The 24,161-nt window shown below is 39.6% G+C and overlaps 1 protein-coding gene across 2 annotated transcripts in view; it reads right to left on the reverse strand.

Annotated features, from left to right (window-relative positions):
* Positions 1-24,161, reverse strand: part of POLA1 (DNA polymerase alpha 1, catalytic subunit) — a 205,493-nt gene that overhangs the window by 130,330 nt on the left and 51,002 nt on the right. The window lies entirely within an intron of this gene.

Genomic DNA, 24,161 nt, shown 5'->3' on the forward strand with positions numbered 1-24,161 from the left:
CTATTACATGAGTAAATTCTCATCTGACCTTGTATTAATGCTATTATTAACTCCCCTAAAACAAGATTAAAACAAATCTCAAAATTGCATGTGCACACACACATTCTACCTTAGGAAAAAAAGAACACTGAATCAAATGCTCAAATAAAACCTAATCAGGAAGTGCCAGAATTAATCCTCTTTCAGCAACTTAAGTCAGTCGTCTCCTTCATATCCATCATCTTATCTCATGATGTCATTTAGTTTTTCCCCAAAAACTTCTGTCTTCTTCAGTACAGCCTTGATGGTGCTCACTTGAACAAGAACCTAGTCAAAAGGTTGATTACACTCGTAATGATGTCAAAACGGGTCATCAAAAAGCAAACTCCTTAGGGAAACCAGAGCTGGGACAAGGAGCTGGGACAGAGATCAGATACAGATGTTGACTCAACGGGCAAATCCATGTGTAACCAGGTTTGTTCCTCAGCCAAGAGTGCATCCCCACATTCCCCAAATGCTCTCAATAGCTATTCTCTGAACCTTAGGAATAGCTACAGAGACCTCACGTGATTAGGCTCCTGCCTCCGTCTCTAATACTGGTCAGCATAGTGGAGAGGGGTGGAAGACAGTATCATCTAAAGTCACAGATACAGCTGTAGCGCAGAAAAAACAAAGTAAAACTAGCTTGATGAACAAAATGTGTAGCTGTTACAGCAGAAAGGGCTTGGTGAAGTTTGCACAGCTGCATAAGAACCAACACCCGGTCCACTCCTTCAGTCACCTGGCCATGTTTCCACTGTATTCCCCCTTTCCTTTATTGACAGCATCCTATGCTCTGGCACACAGCTCCAGATTCCACCCATTTAGTCCCAGTTCCCTGGTTTCAGTCCTTTCCATCCCAGCTCAGCATAAACCTCAGTTCTTTTTCAGCTAGTCCTGCTACTCATATATATTTATCCTTTTAATTTTCTTCAAGAGGATTAATTTGAACCACTTGTTACAGCAATGACAGATCAGTCTATTAGGTGAATCCAAACAGTTTGGTACTCTAAAACTAGGCAACACACTATTTTAACAGGTGATACTAAATTTAATAATCTAGTTTAAGTTTTATTACTTTTCATACATTAAATTGCAATACTTCTTGGCCATATTTGCCAAAAAGGCAGAATTATGACTTGTAGTCAAGAAGTCTGTGACAGGGAGCTGAGCAGTAGAAATTAGCAGGGGTGAGGAAAGAAAAAGGACGAACAGGGAAGAGTTGTCCATGCTCAGTGGGAATAAGACCATCTTCAGGGAAATCTCATTACTTTCATAAGGCCAAGGAGCCTAAAGTGAATCCAAGAGTCTTGGCTATGACAATATTGACTACTGCTATTGCAGCAAGCAGTTCTTAAGGGTGAAATATCCACCTCTACATAACAGTACACGAATAGGATGACAACACTGTCATTCCTTCAACATTAACGGCAAGTTTCTTTAGTATTTCTGAACCTTTAAATAACCACAGTGATGAATACTAAAGTATGATGCTCCACTATGCTTTTTTCAGTTTGTTTTAAATTATGCATCACAGAATTATGCACTGAAAGCGACATTCCCAGGCATTCTTAGTTTCGCAGTGCTTGACTTTGCAAACTTAATATTCTGTTTCAACATAGTTTGTGTTTGGACACATTTTCTAGTCACTTCCATTTCAAAGCGAAATCACTGCACCTAAGGATAGACTCACTCTCCCAAAGTACAAAGACATGAACTAAGCAAACATAACATACCATTCCCTTCAAAGCACTTAAGGAAAGGTTAGGTTCCAAACCCTGATGTAACTGTGACACAGCTGACTCACAATGAATGTCCTTATCAGGGTTATTCCCCAAGTACATACGGATACCTATGGATTTACACTCTCTGGGTCAAGTTCAAAACATCCAGCTGGTTTAAGGACCATCCACTGATGCTGTAAACTATGTACTTAGACAATGTGATGCCTGAACTCTGCTGAAGTCCCAAACTGCAAAAAACACATCTGGCCTCAATCTTCTATGTAGACAAAGAAGAAGAGGAAAATGGTGAGTCTAACTGCAGATTCACTCTAGACTGTATGTGCTCAGACACACTTGATCCATTTTAATCAGAAGCTTAAAAAAAGATATTCCACTCCTATTCATCTCCTAGTGAGTGATTCAGGTGGGACTGCTCCACCACCTATCCATGGAGTTTTGAAATTATTCTAGAGACACACATCACTGGTACATGACATCAAATTTCATATGCAGCAATCAGAACTCTACCTTATTCACCACCCCATCCCCCCTTTCTCTCACTTATTAGCCAACTCCTACTGAGAAAGGTTATGCCTTTGCCTTAGTACTCCAAAAGCAAACAGTAGTCCCTGAAAAAAAATTTAAAATTGGACAGAAAATTTAAGAGTTTACATGTAAAAGAAAAGAAGGCCTACCATTTTTTCCCTTGATAATCTCTGGTATTTTCTACTTCATTCTCTGAAATAACACTATCTAGTAATAGTTAAAAAGATAACTTTTTTTAAAAAATAGGATTACCCCCTACTAAAAAAATTGTTTGGCCATGCAAAGACCATTTCTCAATTGTCTCCGAGGATGGCAGTGGATGTAGGTAATAACAAGAGGGTCACAGACAAGTTAGCTTCATCAAGTGACTGGCATGTGCTAGTGCTACCCATTCTGACAGGAGATCACTTGTAAGTGCCAACAGCTACAAAACAGAAGGTTATAAAGGCTTGCTAAATTCATTAATAAGGCAGTCGGTAGTTATCTGATTTCACAGCAACACCTGCATATTTATCTTCTCATTACCAATTGGATGATGGAATTTTTTTCAAGCACATTTCAAAAATCTGCCAACTTCAAGTGTAGAAAAAAAAATAAACTTTGTAGTTAATTTTTCCCTTAACAAAGTACAGCTGTTGAGAATAATTGTTCAAGATCTTACCCTGTAATGTCAACTGCAGCAGAACAAAGAGTATTTAATTAGCAAATCTATCCAGTAATTCAACACCTATTATATAAAATGCCTTCGTGATTTTATTCAGGATAATTTGCTAAGAGGGTTATTACTGACATTCAGATGAAATTTAAAATTCCTACGCAAGTCGAGTCATAATAGCAGTAATGATCCCCCCAATCAGGAGATACTGTGTCACACAAGGTTCTTTTGCAATGCAGCAGCCGATTTCCTGACTTCTTAATTCCTGGGCTCAGCTCAGTGAGAGCCCTTCATGCCAATATTTCAGTCAGCAATACATCCTTAATGGGACTCTATTAAAATACCTAGAATAAAAATGACTTTTTTCTTTTTTTTTGGTTAAAAAGAATGACAGCACTGCTATCATATCAATCATTAGCAGTTTCTCAGAAATGCACAGCAAAGGAAGGGAGGTTTATAGTGAGGCTGGGAAGACAGAAGAAAGAAGGAAGAGAATAGGAAAATTGTTACTCGGTAGTTTCCTTTTGCAAATAATATTGCACTGCTCATGAGAGCTGGATTGTCTCCTATTGCAGGCAATCTAAGTAGGAAGAATTAATTGCCTGGCAACCCATCTGTACAGCCATGCCCCCTCCCCCCCAGCAAATATATACTTCTAAAAACCTGTGAACTTCTCAGCACAGTGAACAGCTGTGAAATTCTATTTTAACTTTTTTCTTGTAAAAGCAAGACTAGCAACACACATTCTCTCACCCATGAACTGCAAGTCAATATAAACTGAAAGATTGTAATTGCAGACAAGCAATCATCAAACTGCAAAATTCTCTGTCCTAATTCTACTCCAACTCACTAATTACTTAATTAAATGAGGACGTGATTTAAGAAATGGAATGATTAAAAATAAATAAATATACAAAGAACAGCTTTACTATTATTCATTACATCAAATATTTTTAAAGATTCCTCATTTAAAAACCACCAAAGAGTACCTTCCAATGAAAGGATGCTTATGTGAAAACAAGCTAAGATACTCAAGTTAAAAACCAATGGGATAGGGCACAAAACTAACACACTGATGCAAAGATTTCTCCTGAAGACACACAATTTTTCTGTAGATTCCTGGGGCCACAAACATGAAGGGACAGAAAGGGAGACTTAAGACTAGACTAAAAGACTGACCAGAATGATTACAAAAATATTGCACCAAAGATGCATACCAGGGGGGAAAAAAACAACAACAACAAAAAAATCACTTATGCATTCACCTTGAACAAGGAGAAAAACTAACACTCTTAGGGCCTTGGCAAAAACTGTATTTTTGAAGACAATATGTCATTATCTAGTGTAGACCTGATCTTTTTTTCCACCTCAGCCGTTTACTTGTGCAATTATATAGTAAGACAATAATTCTGTTACCAGCTTTAGTGATTTATATTATCTAGTCCTTCCCATGACACAGAGGAAAAAATGGGCAAGAAAAACTGTTCGTATGTAACAGCACTCACTAATCTACACGAGAAGTATTTCTGAACATCTGTATTTTTGCAACCTATTCATTAGCTTTGCTAGTATTTTATGGTAAGTAGCCTCTAGCACTGATAAATCATGGCCACAGGATACTGCAAAAATATTTTATTAAGGAGGATTTTCCAAAAATATTTCTATCACTGGACAAAAAGACACATATGCCATAGGCAAACATGAAAGAAAAATGGAAGCCCTGTTTGCCACAAGGAATGAAGCATCACAATGTAGCCTTTTCATTAGACAATGGACTTGATTTAGAAAAGTTTTAGTGACCAGATTCAAGTAGCTAATAAACTACTGTTTCAAAGAGCTTTTACAGAGTATTTGCTGTACTTCGACAATACATTCACAGTTGCATTTCCCAAAAATGTGCACTCTCAAGAAATGTTAACAGCATCAGAAATAAACCCCACACTGCTAATATTTTCCTTCTAGGTTTTTTCCCTAGAAACACTGAAATTAACCGTCCATACTCCACTCAAAGTTGACAGACATCAATATAACTTTAATAGTTGCTGTGTATAAAACCAGTATTGGATGGTGCACCAGAACCAAAGGAAGAATGGCTTCAAGCGCTGAAGTAGTGTACACAAGGATCCAGTGATACATGTTTACATGCCAACAAAAGGTAGGATCTTCTGCCTCACAAACAGAAAATGCATAAAAAAAGGCAGTAGTAAATACGTGCTGAACACAACAAAAATCATGTGTACACCTTTGTCACATTTTGACAAGGAATGCAGAGATGACAATAAAAACACTGAAGATGATGATGTGAATCAAATTACAACTTGAATGTTCCCTTGGTGCCAGAAACAATTATATTTTTAAAATCCTACAGTACTTCTATTTCAAGTATTTGTGGCGAGTTTTGCTGAAGAGAACAGGAAAAACAGTATTAATTCCTTACTAAGTCATAAAATTATTAATTATTCTGCATAATATATTATGAGCCATGCTATAGTAAAACAAATTTTGCCTATTTTGGTATCAGGATGAAAGAAAAAACAATGACACATACTCCTACTGCTTTGGACAAACGTGCGAAAAAAAAAAAATCATCCAAAAACTTCTGTGTTGGAAGTTAATTTAAAATTTTGGAACTGGAGAAACCGAGCACTCAACAATAACTGAGTTCTGACCCCATTTTGTGTTCCCAGAAGCAGTAAGAATACAACTTCCAGGTGGATAACGAGCTGTGAAAGACATCACTATGGCATGGGCACCTCCTAACCCTCCAGAGAAACTCAACACCAAAACCAGGGGCAGTTCCTAGAGAAGCACCAGAGCTCACCACCCACCCGTAGAATTATTTCCTTTCTGACCAACTCATTCAAAACTGAAAACCTAAAACGAATGAAGGAGCAGGGAAATTTTTTCTCTTTCACTCCATGAAAAAATAAGATCCACAACACTGAAAACCCCTTGAAGAACATGGTACTCAAACCAATTTCATCTCATTAAACTCTTAGGAATATTTTTTTAATTTAAAACCATTAAATAAATCTATGCTTGATGAACATTTTATACTTAGCTGTAAGATGCAAAGGTAGCTTTTCTTAGTAAGAAAACCTTTTGTGCATTTCAAGTACATAGCAACCACATCAAAAGCTAACAGTATCACAAACCACAGGTAAAACCACTTCTAATAAGCAAGAATATGACAAGCATCATTTACTATTTCCTAACAAAACCAAAGGATGTTAAGTTATTCAATATTTAAATGCATACAGACAAGTATATCCTCCTCAGAAAAGAGCATTTGTTTCAGTGAAATGAACAAACATTTAGACAGGAAAGCTTTATTTTGCTTTGTTTCCGAAGTTGAACTGGTTTAACACATTCTGCAATAAAGAATCAGTCTTTCTGTATAAAAAATAAGATTACAAGAACAGTAAGTAATTAAAATTAATTACTTATAAACCAATGTTTCCTGTTTGGTGTAACAAGTTAGAATCCAGTCAAGGTTTAAATCAGACCACAGAGATTCTTCCTCCAAATCACAGCAAAATCTATGCCCAAGTAGGGAAGAATAACCATACCATCCTCCATATCAGGTTTAAGTTGAACTATAGTTTTAGAAATTATCTGTCAAATATGTAACCATGTCTCTCAATCTTGAGATGATAGCAATGTGAGTACTGTCTCATCTCCCAGATAAGTTACTCTCATAGCCATATAACTAGAAGTCCTAGAGAAATTCAGGATGGGCTCTGAATCAGCAGTGAAGACAGTTTTTCAAAAAGATCAAGTATTTCTGTAAACCAGAAAAAGAAATAAAGCTAATACTTTAAAGACTGAATTATTTTTTTAAAGCAGTGGATAAACTCAGTGCACTATCCAAGATGATGACAAATTCCTTGTGATTCAAATCTCTCCGGCCTCATTTTTTTTTTTCTTTTTTTGAGTAAAAAGCAGAAAACAGGACCTACAACTCTGTAAGGCCCGCCTCCCTTTTCTTCCAACTGTTAAAGAAAATTTCATTACAAAAAAGAAAGGTGTGTTGTAAGAAAGGCCCATTAAGGCAACAATGGAGTGTGGAGTTCACAGGAGGTGAACCTGGATTGCTTTTCTAAGGTTCTCCTAGCCAGCACCTTTGAAGCAATAGCCGCAGCTTGTGTGCTTGGAGAAAAGGCAAGGGCTGGGGGAAGACAAGCAAGTGCTAAAGAGAAAAAGAGATGCAGAAAACACTTGCTACCTGATGAGTATTCTTAAAAGAAAAAGGACTTCTACTGAAACATGCAGTCTTTTTCTTGAGGAACTGTAGACATTTTGCAATAGGTACACTGAACAAAGCAAGGCAACCTCTGTCTAGATATAGGTATATTCACTGAAAATGATCCTGAAATTTTATAGGAGAGGACATGCTAATCTTGGTAATGAATAGATTGTGTGTGAAATGTTGTGTCCATTAAAAAAAAAAAAAGTCTTTGTAATTGGTTTGAACTGCTTTAAAACTAAACTGTTCTTTCATCATGACTAAGTGGTTGTCTATCAAAGCAACATCTATTCAAATTCAGAAAAGTATTTTAGCCTCTAATTACCCTCCAAAGAAAGTTCTCTTACCTAATTTCTTAAACGTCACGCAAGATTTTCATAAGGCATATAATTTTGTTTCATTAAATTAAGATATATTTAGACAACATGACAGTTGTTTTTATAAAGTTAAACAATACTCATTCATCCTCCATGGCGGCACAGCTGGTGTCAGCAGCAGAGTTTTGGTTTTTATGTGCATGGATCTCCCTTTGAGGACCAAGAATTGCTTGGACAAGGCAGGATCCATCTGACTACGTGGGCAAAACGATCTGTGCCAACAGGCTGCCCAGCCTCGTAAGGAGAGCTTTAAACCAGGACTGACGGGGACAGGACTGCATGTCCATGAGGCAGTTGCAAACCAGAATGGGAAGCAAAGGGTGGAGCGTGATATGAACAGGAGGGACCTTGTAATCAACAACACAGGGCCAAAAGGGGCCCTCTTCAAGCATATCCACATAAATAAAGGAGTGCCTACAGGACAGTGTTATAGAGAAAGTGCTCTCACTTTTTCAGGGCATCAGCAGGACTGGGTGCCTCTCTGAAGGGCCTGTACACTAATGCAAAGGAATGGAGAACGAAGAGGAGGAATTAGAAGTCTACATTTACAGGGCTGTGACTTCACTGGGATCATGGAACCATGATGGAAAACAGGACAATCAGAGAAGGTTCCTAAGCACTGGAAGAAAGCAAATGTCAAAGCTGTCCTCAGGATGGGCAAGGAGGAGGAGATTCCAGGGGACTAGAGGCTGGTCAGCCTCGCCTCAAGCCCTGGGAAAAGGTGGTGGAGCAACTAATTATGAAAACAACTGTTTTCCAGACACACAAAGCACAAGAAGGTGCTTGGGAGTGTTTGGTGCGGATTTACAAAGGGGAAATCACGCTTCACTAAGCTGGTAACCTTCTGTGAAGAGATGAAGGGCTTGGTGCACAAAGGGGAGAGCAGGGGCTGTTGTTTATCTTGACTTTAGTAAGGCTTTCAACACTGTCTCCCATAGCATCCTCAAGGACAAACTGATGAAATATGGGCTAGGGAAGTGGCCACGGAGGCGGACTGAAAACCGGCTGCACTGCTGGGCTCCAAGGGTTGCGATCAGCAGCACAAAGTCCAGGCAAAGGCCAGTCCCTCCTGGCGTACACCAGGGTCTATAGCGGATGCAGTCCCGTTTAGAGTCTGTGTTAATGACTTGGAGGATGGCGCAGAATGTACCCTCAGCAAGTCTGCAGACAGTACAAAGCAGGGAGGAGTGGCTGATGTGCCAGATGGCTGTGCTGCTGTTTAGAGGGACCTTGACAAACTGCAGATGTCTCAAGGCCTACAGGAATCTCATCAAGTTCAACAAAGGGAAATAACAAGTCCTGCACTAGGAGAGGAATAACCCCATGGACTCAGGGACTGACCAGGTGGAAAGCAGCTTTGCAGAAAAAGACCTGGTCATGCTGGTAGACATGAAGTAGGACAAGAGCCAACAATGTACCCTTGCAGCAAAGGTGGCCACGGGCACCCTGGGCTGCGTGAGGGAGAGCACTGACAGCAGATCTCAGGGAGGCCGTCCTTCCCCCTTACGCAGCCCTGGTGAGACACTGTGGAGTGCTGCCTTCGGCTGAGCTCCCTTCTATGAGAAAGATGTGCAAGTCCAGCACAGGACCACAAAGATAATGACAGGGCCTGGAGCATCTGTCATGTGAGAGGCTGACAGACCTGGGACTGCTCAGCTGGGAGAAGAGAAGGTTCGGGGGAGGGTCTTATCACTGTCTATATGGGCAGGAGTAAAGATGATGATAGCAGACTCTCCTCACTGGTGCCCAGTGAAAGGACAAGAAGCAATGGGCGTAAAATTAATTACAAAAAAATCCCTTGAAATACAGTCTTGCATTGTTTAAATACAAGCAAAAGCTTCTTTACTACAAGGATTTGAGGTTACCTAGAGAGGCTGTGGAGTCTCCATGCTTGGAAATATTCAAATCTCAACTGGCTATCGTCCTGACCAGCCTGCTCTAGTTGAACAGGGAGGATTGAACTTAATCTCGAGAAGTGCCTTCCAACCTCAGCTATTCTATGAAATTGTGGATCCTCAAAGACTGATCCTTACATACTACTTTACAGTTAAGAGGAAATAGCTTAGATTGTGTTCTACACATACATGCAGTTTTGAGCCTCACATGGAGCAAAGTCTGACAGAAGACATGATCTCCTGATGGACAGAAACCCTGAGTGACTCAGTACCACCTTTAAGTTAGGTCATCTCCCTACAGTGAAGGAAAGGATCATTCTGAAAGCCTCCAAAATAATCTGCTCCAGATCTGATACATTGTAAGACTCTCTGATTAAAGAAGGAGATGTTCTTGTACATACAGCTTCCTAACTATACTGGGATGTTCAGGTTTCCACCGAGGTACTCAAATGCAAAAGATGAGAGATTAGGTGTATAAAAATGCCTAAAGGGTTCACAACTGCACTAAAAAACAGAGCACACAGTGAAAGCAAGTCCTTTTAGGATTGTCCAAATAGGTGGGGGGGGGGGGGGGGGGGGGGGGGAAGAGAATCTGCTGCAGGATGAATCTTGCTGCATCAAAGAGAAGTAACAGAGTAAGTTTTTTCATCATCCAGGAGCATATACACAAAGTGCTGGAAACCAGGAAATCTGCTGCTGCAAGTAGAGAAACCTTAAGTCTTTGACATTGTTGCCACCTTTCAGAGTTACAATAGATAACTGAAAGAAATTCAACAAAGGTTATTCCAATTCCAAAGAATGATGAAACTTGAATGAAATAAGCACTTCTAATAAATGAAGATTTTTACCAGGGTATCTATGCAGGACTAAGTAACTACCAGTGCTCAAGTCTCAGAAACTCACAACCACATTTGGTACTGATCAAAGTAGTGGAAAAGTAGGAGCAGTGCAGATACCATCTCCAACATGTCCAAACACCAGCCACTGTATTGATGACTCCTACACAGTCTCTTCAGACTAGTCCCTGTGGCAGTTCTTAACTGCCTTTTTAGGTGATATCAGGGAAAGAAAACAGTTTCAACTCTACATGGGACACTTAACCTTGGCTGCTTCAGGCAGGACCATGTGACTGCTCCAAGGATGTGAAAAGACAACGAGGAACATGCGTGGTTAATAGCATGAAGTCTCAGTCAAATTTCCTATTTGTCCAGTGTGACCTCTGTGCAGCACTTGATGAAGCCGGCTTGGATACAGATGTAAAGAGCTCCTGAGGGTCTGTCAGAGTCAGACACAGTCTTTTTAGATTATCTCTTCAAAATGAGCTTCTTGAATTCTCTAGATATATCTGACAAAAAAATGAAGCTGGAGCTCCTCAGGACATAAAATATCCCCCAGAAAACAAAGTAAGCATTTACAAAGCATGTCAGAAATAAAATCTACTGGCCTACCAGATGATTATAAGATGTATGCCTAATTTCTGCCATCACTTAGATCTCAATGTAGAATAAAAATAATTTTTTTAAAGAAAAAAAGCTCTTTTAAGGTTTCTACCTATTTTTAAACTAACTACAAAAGAAAATTACTAGTTAACAATCCTAAATTGCTTGTTAAATAGGGCTTGCAACTGTAAGGCAGGAATAGGAACTATAGGGTGGGTTGGGGCAACTTCACCTTCCAGACTTTTCCTATAAGGACATATAGGAAAAAAGAGCCCATGTCAGAGGAAGCTATTGCCTATTCACAGACATCCACAATAACATACATATTATAGACACTTAAAGGAGCTAAGGATGGAACCATATTTGATGTCATGGAGCTCCTGCAGAAATGGAAACATGTTCCATGACACAATTTTCTGAGTACTCCTATTGAGAAGAGCTGAGCTTCATGCAAAAGCAAATTTCTGAAAGGGACCACCTTATTATCAGCCTTTAAGATTTCAGCAGTTAATGGCCAATTGGTCAATTACCAGAAATTGCAGTCTAGGGCATATTTAATACCATTTGTGGCCTGCCTCATAACTGAGGACACCTGCACTGTTGTTAAAAACAGAACAAAGTTAGAGGCTTATCAAAGCATTCAATCTGATTTTCCAGGACTATGAACTCATGCAAAGAAATGACAGTTTCAGAAGTTACTTTTATGTATTAGTCTGTTGTTAAGCACTCCACGTACAGCCCACCCATTTCAGTATTTAGAGTTTTGAAATTAATAGCAGTATGGCTTCATTACTAATGAAGCCAAGTTGTTAAGTTGTCATTGTATAATACCACAGGATATGGATTTGTTTGTCATTGTAAAGAATATGGAAATATGAAGACTAGGAAAATAAACAAATGTATTTAACCTTTCAACGTGACCCTCTAGGAATCCAATCCAAATACTGACTTTTAGCCACATATCGGATTAAAGTAGTGGAGTTTTGCCACTCATTCAATCCACATAATTCACCTAAAATGATATTGCTCAACAGGAATACATTTCTATTCTAATGATGGAAAAACCTTAATTACAAATGCAACTAAAGCACGCTACCTCCATAAATCCATTACTGCAAGAGAGGCATGCTGATTATTTTTTAAATCCTTAATTTGTCATTTAGACCTACTGTTATCTCATTTGTAAAGAATTCAAAACACATTTGCACAAAACTAGATTTCTAAAACATTAACAATGTTTATAAATCTCTCACTTATTTCCCTACAATTTGACAGGATTGATTTTGTGCTACATGCTTTAACTCAATCAGTCTTTGACTTTGGAAATTTTCATTTAAATTCTTCATCCCACAAATTCTGTTAAAGAAAGAACATCACAACCTAAAGGTTTTGTTTAATCTAAAAACATAGCTAACAAGCTTTCCTTCTTATTACAGGAGTTTGAAACATTAATAAAAAACTCAGCTTTCACTCATATGCCAAGGAACCCTTCTTTCAAAGCTCTCTCTTGCTCTTACTTTTCAGTTTAAACAGAAGGCACCAGCACTAATTTACATTATTGTCACACCAGTCATTCAATATCCTCATTAGAATTATATCTGAAATGAGACCTGCAGGGCCCTGAGAGAAGTTTTAGTGTCAACATAATAATCTCACCACAAGCACTGGTCAACAGTGGCTTGATTTCATCCACTGCTGTTATAGATACAAATGCTGCTAAGCTTTTTTTTAATGCCTTTAGATTACTACAGGTGCCTAAAATAAACAAACAAACAAACAACCCCCAAAACAAAGAAAGATAAGCATACGTTATAAGAATAGAAAACCCTGTAGGAATTTTCTGGTCTTCTAAGACCTGGTTTGAACCAAAAAAAAACCAAAAACAAAACCAAAAAAATCACAGAATCATAGACTGGTTGAGGTTTGAAGGGACCCCCGGAGGCCATCTGGTCCAACTCCCCAGCTCAAGCAGGATCACCTAGAGCTGATTGCCCAGGAACGCATCCAGACACCTTTGAGTATCTCCAGAGATGGAGACTCCACAGTCTCCCTGGGCAACTGTGCCAGGGCTCAGTCACCCTCACAGTAAAAAAGCACTTCCTGATGTTTGGATGGAGCCTCCTGTGTTTCAGTAAACAAAAAAATTTATCAGTCTTACCATTAAAATGACATAAACACCATGAAAAAAGCCCAGACACATTCCCTTTAGAGAACAGAAGAGTATCAAGTGCCCATGAAAAACTCAACAATACACCTGCCCACCAACTTCTGGGACACTGAAGAGATATTGTGCTTTCTGACATAGGTAACACTAATTTTAGTATGCCCTGATGGGATGCAAAACAAGAGATTTGAAAGGATTTTCTCAGGAAATATACATGCAATATGACTGATAAGGGACATCTGTTCTCTTTTATAGGTCATGTTCTTTTCTGAGGCAGGGTATCCTGGAGTCCTTTATGTTTATTAACCTAGACATTTATTTTGACCATATGTACACATAAGCAATAAAAACCTTACCTTAAAATATTATCTAGAATGGATTTTATTACATCTTTCTCAAACTTATGATCTTATGATACTGGCAGCTACAATCTTAAAAAAAAAAAGGCTGAAGTGAACCTTGACAATTCATCTACTAGCCCATCACCATAAGGTTATTCAGATCAGCTACATTTAACTACATGTGTATAATGAATCAGATGTCCCATCCACCTGAACTACTATGATTTTTCTGTTTCAGTTCGCCCTTTTCAGAAGCAGTTGCTCTGCTACAACCCATCAGATAAGAAAATTGTCACAAAGCTGAAATATGGCAAATTCAAAGTATTTGAATATTTATTTGATTAAAGTATAGAAGATTATCCTTATTTGGTTAAAGTACAGAAGATTATCCAGTGGAAGAGAAAGGTAATTAACATCTAATTTCAAAGCTTTTCAAATGAGTCTCATCCCAACCACACTGTAAGAGTTCTACACTAAAGAAGTTTCTCATTTTCATTCAAAAAGGCACACCTGGCAGACCAACAGTAACTGTACGAAAGAGAAAACAGAAGACAAAGAGGCATTCAGATCAAGCAAAAAACATGTTCCCCACTGTTCCACATGTGCTTGCAGTCATATCATCAACTAAGTAACATCTGACTAAATGAGGTACACTCACCCTAACAGAGAGAGGTAATTTAACAGGTTAGATAGAGGAGAAAAGATATTTAAATTGCCTGGAAGTTGAGCAATAAAAACAACTTACAAATCCTGTAGCATACAGACTTCTAGAGTGACTTTTGAAAAGGGTTTGCTGACACTGCTGGTGGTTGAATTTTCAGGCTTTAAAAACAAAATCATCATGCAGGTAATTTTTCTACACCAGAACAAAATCTCAAGTCTAGGTCGGTCATTTACAATGGGCCTTTCTTCCACCAGGTTACAAAGCCAAACACCCAGCACTGCCACAATGCCCATGCGGTTAGGACTTCTGCAAAAGATGTTGCCTGCTTTGAGAGAACATCTGCTGTTTCTGGTATTAAACAGTTTTATTTCCTAATACTGCTAACATCCTTTTCTCCTGAGGCTTTTCACTATGCTGCAGAAGACACAATAAGCAACACTAGGAAAACAAAATGACCAACAAGGACTTCTGTGGGATCCTTCAAGCACATGACAAGTTTTCCAAGCATCTTGGTAATAAAAGGAAATGGTTCATATATTAAAATACCAAAAGTTGTTACCAATACAGAAATTCTACATGATGAGAATAGTAAAGATACTGTTTAGTAATAAGTCTTCAAAAACTGGGTAAACTAACATGGAGTGAAAGCCAATTTGAGGCTCATGTCAGAGCCAAGCCTACATAAAAAGCAGTGATCCAGGAGAAACATTAAAAACAGCAAACTCTTTATTTGTCTTTCAAAGGATGACACTTCACAAAAATCACCTCTGATCTCAACAGCGAGCGGTATTTGAGGGGTTTGTGAGGCAGACATCTTCCATACTAACGTCTCCTTATAGAAAAAATGGGGACAGCTATACCCAAGAAGCATAGATGTCCCACGAATCCAAGCAGTAGTTCCCAGTGAACGCTTGGAAGGAGGAGATTACAACATTTTAAGATCAGCTGTCCCTCACCCCCCTCTGCCAAAATAACAGATGTATCTTGGAGCAGAAGCAGCTTTAGAAAAATACTCCAATTGCTGCTCCTGCTGTGGAGACAGGAATTTATGACGGGCTACGGGAAGCACCCCACTGGCCTCAACTCGGAAACACCGATGAGGGCTGCATCATAAAGGACTTGCACACTGTGAGGGACTGCCAAGCATACCATAAAACAAGAACACCAAATTACAATCTTAATCTTGCTTCCAGGCCCTGTATTTGCAGCCCTCAGCATAGATTTTTCCCCCCAGAGAAAGCATTAGGTGTCAAAAGGTTCATAGACTTGGCTCACTGATTGATTCCTAGTCTAACTGATTTGTAAGGCTAATTAAGACATGGCCAAACTGTGTCCATGTCTTACTTAACATTAGTGTTCAAGCAAGTTTCACACAATCTGATTAAAATTGACTAAAAGTGTCTTACTTCAGTAATCACTTAGACAGAATGAATTTTACATTAGCAGGATCAAGCTCACGTCAGGCCTCAGTGGAAATAAAAAGGGCTTATAGTAATAGGATTTATAAATCCACCACATTAGGTTAATGGCTAAATGATTTACATGTAACTTTTCCCCCTCCTCCTCACCCTTCAACTCACACACACACAAAAAAAATCCTATATTTGGCACTTTTAACTATGAGTGCCAAGGCAAAAACAGCCGTTCTTTTTAATTAGCTGAAAATTAAAAGCCACAAGTGATCCTTCATTAACTCTTTCATGGCAGAAATAATCAATTAGATTTTTATAAAGCCAGAATGCTTGAAGACCCTTATGACCCATTTCAAACAAACACAATGAGCTATCTACATGAGCATAATGAAGTTCAAATGGTTTGAACCAATAAATATGCAACTGATAAAAGTGAGATCCTTATCCCTTATAAAACTGGCAGTAATGGAGTTCTTCATATGACTGTTTTCAATTGCAGAGAAGACTCTAAAAGCCCTTGCTCTTTCTCAGCCAGCAATTCAATCCAACAGTTAGTAGCAGTTACTAATGATGCTGGAATATAGATGGCTTAAAGCCAACCCTCCCTCTTTGCAAGTGCTGGAATGTCCTACACCATGTGGTAAACCAGGTGCTTTGTTTTGTTCTTTTGGCAGCTGAAGCTTTCATTTTCTGGAAATTTGAAAACAGTCATTCAAGCTCAGCCCCTGCAGCAGCAGTCACTTGCATCTACTCCATTCACGGATACAAGCGTGGAAGAAGTTCATCCCCAAGTCCTACCTGTCCCCCACCTCTCCCAAAAGCTAATACCAGGTCAGGTGGGAAGACTGAAAGTTCAGGTTAAACACACACCACCACTATATTCAGCAAAATTAATTAAAAATTGTTGGATAACAAGGTCAACATTTCTCAATGATACAGTGCTTTGCATTTTCAGGTTACTGTACAGACATTAATAAATGATTCCAACACCAGGATTAAGGTTAACTGCCAATACCATATGTTTAAAAATAACTTATCAAGCATCTACCCGTTGTCACCAGGCACAATTACATTATCACCACCTTGCTTTCTTTTCACGGCATTAGGAGGCCAGTCAGCCAGTCGAGCAGCTCCCCTTCCCCTCCTTTACAACCCAGGTCAGGAACACAGTGCCCCTACGCATCCAGGGGTACCAAAAACTTAGGGTTTATAGACATCAGTCTGCTTCTCTTGGGAAATTACTGCAATTTATTTTTGTCCCAAACAAGGGCTCTATTAGATGAAAGCACCTCAGAAGGAAGCTGCTTGCTTTCCAGCCCCAGTCTGGTGGCCCAACAACAGCAGCAGCACAGCCCATCCCTGGTCCTCCCCTCTCCCCTGGTCCTCCCCTCTGCCCCGGCCGCTGGGGTATCGGGTTCACATTCTTTCCCCACAAACACTTGTCCAGTGTCACACAAAAGAGTGACCAACAAACCTGATACAGGGCGGTTAAATTCAGACAGCAAGGCACCACACAATGACCTTTAGAAGAACGGTATTAACAGGTGGCTGGTGTCTAATACAAATAATTATATTACACTTTAGCAGCGTGGACCAAAGTGGAAACACATTGTCTTGTCATCAGCAATTGAATAAGCCAAAGTAATGTTACCAGAATACCCTTTTAACACTCCCCTTTTACCTCCCCAACTACAGAGAACACTTCCCGTCGCAGAGCACGGCCAGTGAGCTCCCAACTCTATCACAAGGTATCTCATTTGAAAATTTCACCAGGGTATCTGACATTCCTATCTCTAAGCAAAAAGAGCCCTGCCACCATTTGGAGATCACACAGGAATCCTTCGCAATTAAATTCAAGCGTTGCTTATTAAATTACCCTGTCTTTCCTCTTGGAAGCAGTCCACTGAAAATACATCGCTACTTCAATTAAAAAGAAAGAAGCTGGTAACATAGGTGGTCCTCAGCAAAGTTCTTCAAAACCTGGAAGAGAAACTACACTACAAGTGATCATATTAATTGCTCCTGCTCACTAGTTAGTTTTTCCAACATCAATCATCTCAAGTTAGCAACAGTTTTCATCAACCTTTAACCCTGAGACTAGTCACTGTTTTGACAGGACAGACAGCTGTGGCAAACGGCTGCAACGTTTTGGGACAGACAGCGATTTCTGACCATGTCCACAGCTGAACTCCACCTCACTGGGGCGCAGAGAGGACCCATGGCGTGCACCCCCAGGCCCTCGCAAGGCTCACACAGCCCGGGGGGTGCATGCCACTGGCAAGTCAGGCTGCACCGCGCAGGGCCAAGCGGCAGATCAGTTTCCTGTCAGCTGCGACATGGCCGACACTTAAGCTGCTTAAAGGCTTCTCATTCTTCGCTTTAGAAAGGGGAGGGCAGGTTCAAGGACACTCCAGCCTGTCTAGTGTATAGTAAGGAGAAAGCTAGGAAATCACACCTCAAAACAACAGGGTAAGCAGCAACATACAGCTCAAACATCCACACACAGACAGATGGTGGAAGTACTTGGAAAAACAACAAAAACCCCACCTACAGAGAAATACATCAATGAAAGGCACTGCTCAATCTTTCATGCAGTGGTTCAAGTCACGTCAGACTTCTGCTCCTACAGCAACAAGCCACAAGCGGCATGTTTGTCTGGGAAATGCCTTGGTTGGGCTGGAAGAGCAGCGCAGGGAAAGAATAAAAGGAGCGCTGGCGCAGAACGCACAGCTCAGCAACTGCAAACCACCATGCATGGCCAGAGCATCCCCACAGACCCAGAAAAACATCCCTCCCAGGGAAAAGCGGGTCCTTGCTCTCTGAGCAGAAAACAGCCCCTCCCTTTGATTTAGCCAGAAAGCAGACTAGAGTCTGGGCGGCAACTCCCAGTTTCATCCTCTTGAAAGAAAAAACAGTTTGGAGCAGCCAGGAGGATGCTGCTGGCTGCACCTGCATCACCCTGGAGTTCAGCAGCAACCTGTCCTCCCCTCCTCACCTACCCCACACCCCAAACACCTCACTTCAATTCAAACAGGTGTGAGAGTTGAATTTTACACAACAGCTTTGGGAACTTAATTCCAGGCTCCCACCTTGATCTATAAGCAACATGATATTCAACTAGTGAGGCCAAAAAACAAGAGCAGTGGTGATGACAAATTTGGGAAATGACTAGAAACACAAAATGTGGATGCTTTGGCAGTGAAGACAATCTAACACTTGGGGGAGGGGTGGAGGGAAGAGAGAGAGCTATTAAACAAGAATCTGTAAGGAAGGCAAGTTAGCAAGAAACAGAGTTGTACAATACACTTCCAGTACCCTCATACATGTAAAAGTACCTAAGACCTGCTCCAAAAGGCTTTCCTCCACCACAAAAAAAATCCCACCCCTTTGCAGTCAGTGGCATCTTTTCTGCCCATTAAGGAGATATGCAAGGAAGTTTGGGCTCCCCTGTATATGTGGGTTTTTTTCCTGTGTCTTCAGCTCTTCACTTATTCCTTTACCTATTTATTGTTTTTTAATATTCTGAACACTGGAAAAACAGCAAAACCACAAAAGACCTAACCAAAAAACCCAGTGTCAAAGAAGCAGCATACAGAGCACCATGTACTACAGTGACACACTAAATTATACAATAATTTATAACAATATAAACTATATGCATATACATATGAGTCAAATCATCACCTCAAGAGTTAATGCTTGACTAAAGTAAGTTAAGAAAAGGAAGGAAGTGGAAGGAGGGAAAAAAAATAGAACAACTTTTTTCTAGATCTTGATTACATAACACCTGGGGTAAGAGGGCCCTTTGTTTTCTTTTTTACTGAACAGTGGTTAGGCATTCAGGCCTCTCGACAACAAGGAGGTGCAATCCACCCAGGCCACTCTTAGTTTTTAGTAGCTTAACAAAAGTACACTGGAACCTGAAGCAAAGCACATCCGCTGAGCATCTGAAAGACTACAATTACTAGACCAACAACCTGATCATGCCTGGGTTCCATGAGGCCTTTATCTCCATGTCTGTGTGGTCAGGTGCACTATGGAGAAGCCAGGGTGGTCAGACCAACATCTTCCATGTTTTTTTATTATGCCAGTGAAAGCCAGACAACTAAGCTTGAAAACAGCATTTTTACAAGCAAAGTTCTCCCTGTTGTCTAGAGAAGACAGCTGTCTTGGTTCAAGGGGATTGTGCTGAAGTTTGAATAGGAAAAGGCTGCAATGAGGCAGCCAAGGGACATGAATACTTCAAAGCAGAACAAACGAAGCTGGACCTTGTCATTTTGCAATAAAATGTGAAGCCATGTAATAGTGCCCTTTTAAGCCACTTGTGACTTTTAAGACTTCAATGAAGTGCTATTAGCACAGACAGATAGACATGCTAAGCTGTTACTTGCCTGGGGTGATACCCTTGTGATTTGTAACAGGCAATGAAAATATCGCAAAAGAGAGATGGAGTCTCCTGGGCAAGTTGGACCTACTTCACAGGCAGAACTGCCTGCACATATGCCATCTCCAGTGACCCACCCTCAGCAAAATTTTAAGGTGGCTGGACTTCAGGGTTTTCCAAAGAACCTGCAAGCACAGCGTTTGACATCAGCAAGCAAACATCCTTCATTCTCTATATACTGCAATTTTTTGCAAGTATATATAAAGCTGCTAGAAGTGGAGGAAAGTCATAAGAAACTTACAATCACATTGTCAAGCATTTGTTCTCAGACACATCTATCATACTGTTTTGACACAAGATTGGGTTTGTTTTGGTTTGGGTTTTAATTAATGAAGTCAATTTGTACATGAAGACTTTTTTGAAGGAAATGAGTTGTCCTCAGTGAAACAGAATCCAACTGGCACATAATTTTATCTAGCAAAAACAGTTACACATTGTGTCACGCTACATACTGACAATGTAAATGGCAACACAGTCCAACAAAAGCAGAGTTCTGTCAGAAATCGTAACTTCATTCATATGTTCAAGATCGTGCCATTTTCCTACTAGCTACTAGGCAATCAGTTTTTGATATGCACACATATTGTCCACAAAAGCCACTGAAGCACACATAGACCAATATGAAGTATTTTCTGTTCCAAATCTCTGCAAATTAAAATTGCATTAGTCTAAGAGTTATAATAACTATTTTACATTAAGAAATATACAATCACACCTTGGGCTGTACTAATACCTAAACAAGTCACAAATTAACCCCAAAGCCTTCCTATCAGTTCAGAAGCATGTGCTAGAAAGGTTTCAAGGCATCAACATTCTTCCATGCAAGGAATATAATGAGCAAATGCTCATAAGAAGTACTTTTTAAGCAATCACTCAGAATTGTGATAATAAATAATATTGCATGAAGAAAAGACATTTGATTCACATTTATGAATAGATTAGCTATAGGTATACTTATCCCTCAGAAGACCCTGAGCTTCGCGGGGATACAAACCTTACCTTGAACTACAGACCAGAACAAAGACCTGAAGAACACACCTTCTTCAACTCATCCACTTTCTCAGTATTAACAGCCTTAAAAAAGGAGAAGACTGCAATAAACTCCTTGGGACTCTCCCTTGGCACTCATCCTCAGGCACTGGTGTAGTAATGCTTTGCTGCACATCAGGAAGTGTCTCTAGCCAATCACTACACCCAGAAGATGCATCCTGCTATGCCAGAGAGAGCTGGGCCCACTGCAGCAGGGTAACATAGTCCTTAGGCATGGCACAGTACTCAGCCACCAATGTCACAGGGTCCCCTCCTTGCAATTCACCCTTCTTCACAAGGGCATATCTGCTACCCAGAAAACCTTGGATCATCCCAATAGCAAAAGCTCTTGAGTCTCCAACGTATACCTCCAAAATATTCCCTAGCTTCTTGTACAAGAAAGCTTATCTAAACAGACTGCAGTCCAACCTACCTTCTGGTCACAATCTCCTATTTCACCTCAGAGCGTGAAAAACAGGCAGCTTGCAGTAAGCATTAAAACAGTTAGAACTTAGAGGGATACCTAAATGTTAAGATCTTGTTGTTTATTCCATTAAGATTTTTTCTGTTCAGAAAACTTATTTAATCTCTTCAAAAATTCACGACAAGAAGTACTATCCAGAAACCAGAAAATATAAAAGCATACAAAATTTCTTAACATATTCAGAAGTGAAATTAATTATAGTAATTTCATCCCTCCCAAGTATGGTCTGAGGAAAGAGACAAACTGATGATCAGAGTTATAACTATATAATAAGCAGTAAACATTTCAAGATTGAACTGAGGCAAGCATCACTTTCTCCCTGCATAATGCTTTACAGAGATGGAGACTACAGCAAACATTTCCTTAAAACAAACTAAAGATACCAGATCATGCACACCTGGAAAGGAATTACAGGAAACCTCTTATAAACATCAAGTACATGAACAAAGAACCCCATGAGCATTAAACAAGGTAAATATTGAAAGGTCCAATCTAAGGGATTATTGACTACAAATTTTTAAGTACAAATATTTTTATGATATGCCAGATGGGTAATATACTGTTCCCCTCTGGCTGACCACACATGACTTCTTATAACTATGCAGAATCACCTTTATCAAAGATACCCAATTCATTCAAATTCCATCCATCTGTCACATAAATTATAAGATCTCAGTGGGGCAGAAGACTGCAATGATCCTTTATTGACCCTCCTGTATAACACATGGGCCACAAAATTTTACTAAATAGTCTCTACTTCAAGCCTGTAACTTCAGGTTGAGTGACAGCATAATTTTTAGAAGCAAGGCACATGATCTTGATTAACACAAACAACAGGAAATTCACCACCACCTCTATGCAACTCCTTTGCCACAAAGTTAACAAACAACTGAAACATGGCTCATTTATGCTGCCAACTGCAGTGACTCTGAATCTGCACCAACAAACACAAGAAACTGATCACGTAAGAGGACCTGTAAGACAGTGAGCAGGAAAAGAGGAGTAAGACATTAATTGCAGATGCTGAGTCAGACCACACACATTTGGGACATCAGACATTTACAGAATTGTGATTCTTGGCTCCTCTGACTGGCGATGGTCTCTACCACAGCAGGAAACCCAAACAACACAATTGCTTCAAGACTTTATTGAGAAAAACTGAAGCAGCCTGCAGTCTACTGCATGGCAAAAAGGTCTACTAAGAAATTCAGGACTGAATCATCAAGCCCAGCCCCCTAAAAACACACATCATATAATCCTATTCATAAGGATATCTGGATCCCTTTTAAATGAGGTGAGGTTTTTGGTGGTGTTTTGTTTTTTTTTTTTAACTTCACTGGCCATGACAGACAATTTGAGATAGGTATTTGTCCTCACTGAGCCTCATTCCAGGGCCCCTATCACTATTGCCTTAAAAATAATTTATGTTTCAAAGGAAACTCCTGAAGGAAAATGTATTTTGTTGGATCAGAGTAGTATTGTCACAATGCCTGCTTGATTATTCCCTTGAGGTAGACAGAATAAGGAGGAAGCTTTATCATTATTCAAACAGATGGGTTATTAGACACGACACCAACAATTTTAGTAGATTCAAACACAGAAACTTGGTTTCAATGCTTAAATGCCAAAATGAATCCACTGCTGAGGAACCCTCTATGTTATCAAATAGACACACCCAATAGATACCATTAGAAGCATCACATCTCCAGTGTTATGATTTAACAAAGTATTCCTACTTTTCCTTCCTTACTGAAAAGTGTAGAACAACCAAAACGGGCATTTTGCATTTACAAAGGTTCCTTTACATCGTCACAGGTAGCACATAAATTAAGCTGCAGTGCCCTGTACTTCCACATTTGTAACGTCTCACCTGAAGAGTAACGGTTATGAGAAAGTCATGAGTATATCTTTTTCTACACTCCTCACATTTTTGATTTTGGGCAACTACAATTTCTTACAGGAGATAATTAAATGTCATCATTGTAAATACTAAAGATTAGAACAAAAAAAACCCCTAAACAGTAGGTTTAATACCTTAGCTTAAAAATATCCAAAATGAAATCCTGTCTTCAGAACTCTTCCTATACAGTTGGCTCACTCCATGTGTGTGAATGTTTAAAGTCTTTATAATGTCTCTGCATAGTCCAGATTCTAACCAGTAAGCTGATACTACTCAAAAAGGGCAAAATTACTATGGCTACAAAGAATCATCCACTGTAAGATTCCACAGATGCTTCTAATGCAACATACTAAGCAGCCTACCATGCAAAGTAGCTATCCACCCTTTTCACTTGAAACACAGTGACATCTTTAAAATTCATACATGAGACATGTCCATCCACAAAGTACACTCCTGAATCTGTTATTCTTAAAATAGAGACTGAGAAGAAGTTTTTGTGGCAGAAAGAGAAAATTAAGGAGATCTAGTGGTTGGGCTTTTTCATTCCTGGAAACAAGAGTTTTCCTGGGATGGAATAAATACCTGACCTGCTGTGCGCAGTTCCTGAAAGATGGCCCTAAATAAAAGATCTGCATGCTGGCTGTAAAGAAGGACTCAAAACAGTATCAAAACCCCCATCAAGATACTTAAAAATCTGGAGATTCAGCACCTGAACCTTCTCCTGATGGCAATTTGGAGAGTGACCAACAAGAGGTAGTGCTCAGTCATACTGCTATTCCACAGTTTCACCACTGTAATTTTCCCTTTTTTCACTCATTAAAGT

This window comes from Strix uralensis, chromosome 2, assembly GCF_047716275.1.
Source record: "Strix uralensis isolate ZFMK-TIS-50842 chromosome 2, bStrUra1, whole genome shotgun sequence".
NCBI classification, from domain to species: Eukaryota; Metazoa; Chordata; class Aves; order Strigiformes; family Strigidae; genus Strix; species Strix uralensis.